This window comes from Lactuca sativa, chromosome 9 (genome assembly GCF_002870075.4).
Source record: "Lactuca sativa cultivar Salinas chromosome 9, Lsat_Salinas_v11, whole genome shotgun sequence".
NCBI lineage: Eukaryota > Viridiplantae > Streptophyta > Magnoliopsida > Asterales > Asteraceae > Lactuca > Lactuca sativa.
The window spans coordinates 98,525,461-98,533,506 of NC_056631.2; positions in this window are offsets into that span (position 1 = coordinate 98,525,461).

Below are 8,046 nucleotides of genomic sequence, written 5' to 3' on the forward strand. Positions count from 1 at the left end.
TACTACATAGCGTACTCCAACCAGAGCTTTTGAATACTTCATTTTTCGATGGTATCCCAATTACTTTTTCCAAGAGGTTACAAGACTCGATTTTTAATGACCTGAAATGACGGGTTGTTACAGATTGAAGTATTAATCAAGCTTAGTCATGAGCGTATATGAATACCATGTTGAAGTGTTTTAACATTGGAAATTCTATATATGGGAATATTATAGCAAAAGACTGGTCGGGCATCATGTCTTTATGTAAGACATTATGAATCATATCCCATATGCTTCGGGTATAGGATCGATTGCATATCCTATAATATTCACATGTTCAAATTTTCCAAATGCCTATGGCATTAAAAGGGAAAAAGGACCAGAATCAGATATGACTAAAGTTATTAAACAACTGTCAAGGACGATCTAAGGTTCGCTAAGGATTAGTTGCTTAAGGACAGTTGGAAATATAGTAATCGATGGACCATATTGACATTATTATGAATAGACAGGATTCTATTAATAATGAGTTGTCATATGGAAAATATGGAAATGTTTCCACAATGGGAGTTGGATATTAAGAATCTATGTGTAGGTTAGAAACTTTTGTGCAAGAAGGATGTTCAAAGGAATGTACTTTGAATTTGAGACTTCGCTTCCTTGGAATTGTTTTGTTATCAATCTCCAGTGGAAAGTTTTGTAATATCATCGGCGAAGTCTCTATGACTTTGATACCATGGCATTACAAAAGGAATCAGTTCATGATAATTTTTGTGACAACCGTCAAATTCTGGTCAATTCAAAGTCAAATAAAGTCAACAAGTCAAACCGGTTAACTCAACTAACCCTTGTGTGCTTGGGCTTACGTTATGTATTTACTAAACAACTCGCTAGAATGAGAGACCATAAATCAAAAAGTACGTACATATAGATCTCCTTAACCTAAAACTGTGGTAAGTGATGAGCCAAACCGATAAAACAATGTTGCATACTCATCGGGAGTGTGTAAGATCCTTAAACAAGGCTTAAAAGGGTTTACGGACCTTGCATTGCGAAGTCGGACACTCAAAAAGGTCACAAATGAAACCTTTCTCAATCGTTTTCACTCTATCTCTCCCTATTTAGAAATCTCTCCCAAATCTCTCCAAGAATGTAAAATCCCTCCCAAATATCTCTTTGTATGTGAAATCTCTCAAAGAATGTCAAATCTCTCCAAGAATGTGAAATCTCTCCCAAATATCTCTTTGTATGAGAAATCTCTCCAAGAATGTCAAATCTCTCCCAAATCTCTCCAAGAATGAGAAATCTCTCCAAGAATGTGAAATCTCTCCCAAATCTCTCTCAAAAGTTTTCGTAACTTTTTGAAGTCATTCGGGTCATTCCGACCCTTAAACGAGTCAAAAACGGGGCAAAAACGGACAAAAAGGGCTTAAGGACCCAAAACCCCTCTTAGGGCCGAAAGTCCTCTTAGGGACCGAACCCTTCTGAGCCGAACCCGAAGGCTGCTGAACCGAACCCGAAGGGTCCCCTTGGGCCCGAACCTCGCACAAGACCCGAACCCGAAGCCTCGGTCCATTTCGCTCCACGATGCCTTTGGTCTAGTTCGCTTCTGACTGCTTCAGACCAAGCCTACTCTTCTCGCTGTACCGCTTCGCTTCGCCTTGCACCCAGCCTCAGGAGGACCGAACCTCCGGCCCCTTTCCGAGAAGCCTCGCTGGAAGTTCTTTTCTTCTCGGTTTTTTACTACGACTTCATTTTAGCTTCGTTTTTAATTGTTTTAATGCGGGATTTTCACCCAAAACTTTATTTTAACATATAAGGACCCATAACTATTAAATTATCACGTTTTTAAGGATAAAACCTTATCCAAAAGAGTGGGTGAAGTACAAGAGGTGGAGTGTTGACTTTCCTTTATTTTATGACACAAGCAACCACCATACCTACTCCATGACTAACCCACACTCCTCCCCACCATACCTTGTCACTTCCTTGTCCTTTTTACCTCACTCACAAGCCATCCCCACATTTTTAAGAGCTGGACACTCAACCTCTCTCCTCATTTCTTTCACTTGCTCTCATTTCACCAAAAATCAAACACAACTTTTCTCTCAAACTTTTTCTCTCTATTTCAAGACTCTAAGGCTGATTTTCAAGCTTTATTCTTCTCTTGGTAAGTATAATTCATCCTCCTTGTGATTATTACACCTCATTCTACTCAAATCATTGATTTCTTACACAAACATCATCACATTCTTGTTAGATCTTCGAACCGTCAAGTGATTCTTCAAGTGTTCTTGAGTTGAACACTTCTTCTCTCCATCATCCATCTTCTAAAATCACTCAAGGTGAGTTCATACCCCTACATTTTCATGTTTTCTCAAGTTTTTAGGGGGGGAATACAAGTTAAAACACCAAGAACATAACTAAACTTTTCTAACAGCCTTCATCAGAAAAGTTCAACTCCATTCACGGACTGTTTTGGACAACTTAACCATTTTAGTTTTCAAAACTGTTTTAGGTACAAGTATTTACACTTCTTAGATTTAAAATGACTACTTGCACATCTCCACACGATTTTTCTACAATTTATGGTGATTTTTACAAAACAACCTGTCTTTTCAAACACAAATCCGGACCAGTCTGTGAATATGAGAATTTTAATACAAGTTAAAAGGCTTCCAAAAATCATGATAAAAAATCATGAGTAAACTAGACACATTTTAGGAACTCTCAGAATTTACAGATCTAGTTTTCGACTTCGTATGATTTTTCTAAAACAGTGCAGAAAGGTTAAATTTGGTTAACAACTTATAACTTTCAAAACACTTTGTAACATGTTGAGTAAAATGTTAAATCTTTGATGACTTCATATATTACATGTATTTCTTGTAATGATATATTTATATAATAGGAAATTAGTTACTGAATTTATAAGAATCCTCCATCATAACCATTAGTACAAAACAAAGCAAGATAAACATAGCTATATTGTACTATACATTTGACTTACATAGAAAGGGTTCTTATACACCACAAATAAACATACTAAACTATAACAAGTATAGTTAGGTTGCATATACATTTCAAACATTTTGATAAACTATAATAGGTATAGTTTATGATCATTTACATTACAAAAGGTTTTCACACGAAATGGGGTACATTCCAAAGTACCGGGTTTTCATATAAATGGGGTACATTCCAAAGTACCGGGTTTTCATATGAGTGGGGTACATTCCAAAGTACCGGGTTTTCATATAAATGGGGTACATTCCAAAGTATCGAGTTTTCATATAAACGGGGTACATTCCAAAGTAACGGGGTACATTCCAAAGTACCGGGTTTTCATATAAGTGGGGTACATTCCAAAGTACCGGGTTTTCATATAAATGGGTTACATTCCAAAGTATCGGGTTCTCACAAAATAGTTATTATATTTCATCTAGAATTGTTAGACTTCAACTATAATCGTGGAGCGTATATGCTAGAGTTGTATAAGAATTTGGTCTCGATTGGCTTAGAATTGGTGGGGCCCGCCTCATCTCCTGTTCCTCGTTGGGTTGTGGACCTAGGGCAGACCCACTATATTCAACGTTTTATCTAACTTAAATCTTATATAACTTATATACGCTGGACGATTATAGGGGAAATCTACGGGTCATTCTAGGGTTCATTAACGCATCATATAGAAATATTCTGTTCATACTTAACTAAGAAAATATTGGATTCTCTGGAAATCAAACTCTATCGATTTTATAAGGAAAATGGTTTCTACTTCAAACAAAACTCTTATGATCTCACCAACTTAATTATTGACACTTTTTCAAAACTACTTGTATTCTCAGGAAATCAGTGAAACATGAAAACTTCAGCGCTTTGAGGATGGGACGTTAAACCGTCAACAATTTATTTTTGTCATCATAATGTAATTGATTTTGAAACATGTAAACATATACTTTGGTGTAACTTTTTGAATTATATTTATGATGGTTGTATTTACTTTGAGCACTATTATACATGTTGTTGTGATACTGTACATGAAGTCCTCCACCCCCGGACGTTTCCGCCATTCTTGGTTTGGGGGTGTGACAGATTGGTATCAGAGTATTGTTTATAGTGAACTCAGTATATCGAACCACATAAGATATACAAACTATAAATGCATTGGGACTAAAGTCTCTGATTAAAGTTTTCAAAAAAAACTATACTTTTAGAAATAAATAGTTTTTTTTATTAAAAGTATACATGCGTGCATACATACTAAGGTTAGCATCATTCTAGAACAAAACAAAAGTAATGATTGTTGGATATCACAGGTAAGCTCGGGGATGTATAGTCAGTCTTGGGAGTGGCATAGCGTCATCAACTATGCTGGTCCGAGGAGTGATTAACATATGCCCAAGAATGGTTGTGATGTGGCTACAAGTCTAAAAACTTACCAACACTACCATAATGAAATACCATAGGGGTATTTGGTGTTATTATAATTACTTATCTGAGAACTAAATAGATTTTTATCAATAGGTCAATAATTGCTTAGTGGATACATCAAAATTATATGTACCCAGGACGTCATAGACTTAGAATCCGTGGATCTTTGCTTTACTTCCTGTTCTCGTTGGATTGGGGATTTAGAGTTAGGATCGCTTATTCGAAGGTCTATCCTGTCCCAAATACATATGACTAGTATGCACTAAACAAGGTATTGAAGTATCTAATAAAGATCATCTTAAAATTATCTAATTAGTACGTCTACTTAGTTATTCCTTCTATTTCCATTTCTCACAAAGATATCATGGCTGGATTCCATCCCCACGACAACCCGTACTACCCCAACCACGACAAAGCTGGATGGTTCGAAGAGGAGCCAAAGAATGATTACCCAATCCCTGTGGATGGTCACCAAGCTGAAGGCCTTGCTGACGGTTCTGACTCCAAACCTGAAGTGGTGAACCTACCCCCGATGGCTCTTGTTCCGAATCCTAACCCTCGTCTGGCTTTTCAAGGCCCGACGCCTCCTTGGGTAGAATGCTTGGAAACCTGGAGCGAAGAGCAAGACCAACCTATGTCGTTTAATGGAGACCGGAGCTTCTACAACATAAGCAAAGGAAGCCCAGCAGACAGAATTCCTCCAATTTCGGTCAGTAGAGTGCCCGAAATGAGATACAGGACAAAACAACACTCTATCGTATCGCAGAGGTTTATGCAAATGCAAGAATGCATACAATCTGCACCAATCGCCTTGAGCACACTCATGAAAAATCTGAGAGAGACCATGAAACCCTGCTGCAAGCACTGGCTGAAACACGAACCGAAGTCATAGAACTCCGAGTACGCCAGAGGGTGTACGAAAGGCACATGCTTGATATGGAGTGGCAACTAGCAGAACTGAAGGTTCACCAGAGGGATGACCGCCGCCAGTAGTAGATGCCTTACTTTCTTTCCCTGTTAAAAAAAAGAGAGAGAATCGTTTTTCCTATCTATGTCCTATGTGGTATTCTCTATGAAACTATCTTGTACTGTAGGTACTTTTGGTTAGGCCTTTAGGCGGCCAAAACTCTCCTGCTCCGGATGTGATGTAAGACCCTCTACAAGGTCAATTTTCCCAAGCCTGTTACATCTTAAACATCAATGACTTTGTCAGTCGGCTAAATTCTGTGACACTCTTTGTCCAAATACTTCCATCATGCTACCATAGGAGTATATCTGAAACCCACTCTAGTCAAGTTTTTGGACTAGAGTAACTTAGCTCCGGGATCATTCCCAATTCTCTTTCAAAGGTTGGATCAAATCTCAAGGTTTCACTTGGATACAAAACCTACTAAGCTCATGAAATTCATTCATATGGACTTCCTTTATGAATTACATATAAGGCATTCTTAAATCGGAGCATAATGTAGAAAAATCTAATTCAATAACAACTGACTTGCCTTTTCTAGTAAGAACTTACCATCTGATCATTCTCTTGCAAATTTTATGACAGAACCATGCCACCAAGGAAAAAAACAAGACCTTCCGGAAACTCAGCACCGCCCCCTCCGCCACCACCTCCGGAGTTTGATCCTGTGATGTTTCAGGCTGCAGTAACAGCAGCCGTGGCGGCAGCAATGTCGCAAATGGGTACAAATGGTTCCGGCGGTTTCAGATTCGGGAATACTAACTCGAATCAGGGGGACGGCACGGGGCGTACTAAGGAGTGTTCTTACAAAGACTTCACGAATAGCAAACCCGATCCTTTCGACGGAAGCGGGGGCGTCATCGCGCTGATGCAATGGTTCGAAAGGACTGAAGCAGTCTTCGAAATCTGTGCTTGTCCTGAAGTGAGCAAGGTCAAGTATGCGGCATTCACCTTCACAAGAAAATCTCTTACTTGGTGGAACGGCAGAGTTAAGTCGCTTACTCCTGCAGTGGCTAAATCTATAAGCTGGGAGGATTTAAAAGCTTTGATGCTGAAAGAATATTGCCCAAGAGGCGAAGTGCAAAAACTGGAAGAGGAACTCTGGAACCTTAAAACGTCGGGGACGGATCTCGAAGCTTATACCGCCCGATTCAATGACCTAGCACTCCTCTGTCCCGCAATGGTCACCCCAGAGGAGAAAAAGGTAGAACGATACCTTTGGGGGCTATCATCCTAGATTCATGATAGTGTATTGGCCTCAAGACCAACTACCTTCGACAGCGCCAAGGAGTTGGCACAACAACTCATCGACCATCGTGCCAGCCATGACACTACGACAACCACGCCAAGTTTTGTTGTTCATGCTGCCACAACCCTCACCACGCCAACTCCCATGAAACAACACGTTGGAACCCTTCCGAAATGCAACAAGTGTAACTTCCATCACACTGGGGCTTGCCGAAAGATGCATTGCAAAAACTGCGGCAGAGAGGGGCACACTGTTCGTTTCTGTAAGGCACCAGCACGACCCATCAACCAGGTCCTTGGCTTTGGAGTAAGCCCCGTCTGTTACAAGTGTGGAAAAATGGGACACTTTAAAAGGGACTGCCCAAGAACAAGAGTGTAACAGCCCAAAATCTTAAGTATTGTTAAATTGCATTTTGGGGTGTTTTAGAAGGGGGACTCGGCGAGTTGGAGCCAGACTCGCCGAGTAGGGTCGCAGAGTTGGTCGCGGGTTCGCGACTGGACTCGACGAGTCCAGGTATGGACTCGGCGAGTCGACGCTGTTCAGCAGAAACCCTAGCCGTTTCGTATTGGGTCGTATTTAAGGGTTGATATGTCGTCATTTCACGTCTTTTGGCCGATTGTGGAGATCCCTGGACGTCTGTGGCATCTAGAACAAGCTTGAAGACCATTATTGACCTTGAAGAAGTTGTTAGGCAAGAAGAAGAAGAGTTTTGGCCAAAGGAATATCAAGAGGATCGAGTTCTGAGGTTTGGAGACACAGAGAGGGTGTTATTCAGGTAATATTTCGAATTATCCTCTGCTATGTTGATGTGTTATGGAATTAGGGTTTATGAAACCCATTTGGTGATTTGATGGATTAGTATGTTGTTATACAAGAGTTTATACCCTGGTAATAGGATGATTAGAGGTCCAGAAGTCCCATTAGTGCGTTTTTCGGGAATATACGTATCTCAGGAAGCAGTTCGTTTGACTGCATGGCGTGGACTCGCCGAGTCGGATGATCAGACTCGGCGAGTAGCTTGAAGATTCACTAGGACTCGCCGAGTTGTTCTTCAGACTCGGCGAGTAGCTTGAAGATCTACTGGAACTCGTCGAGTCGTTCTTCAGACTCGGCGAGTGGTGTCAGGATGCTTATACTCGTCGAGTTACCCTTTGCACTCGACGAGTCCAGTCAGGATTGACCGTTGACCTGTATATATATTAGAGGGGTCAGTTGCCTTGTTTGATAAGATCATTAACTAAGGCTGTGGTATTATAGGGAACCTGCGGAACTAGCGGATTGTGCGCGAGTAGCTCGAAGAGGTTATAGCCTGCGTACTACGAGGTGAGTCTTCTCACTATACCTCACCCGGAAGGGTTTGATTGTGTGACCGGAAGGTCAGGTATGTTGTGTGTTATGTTTATATGCTATGAATGGA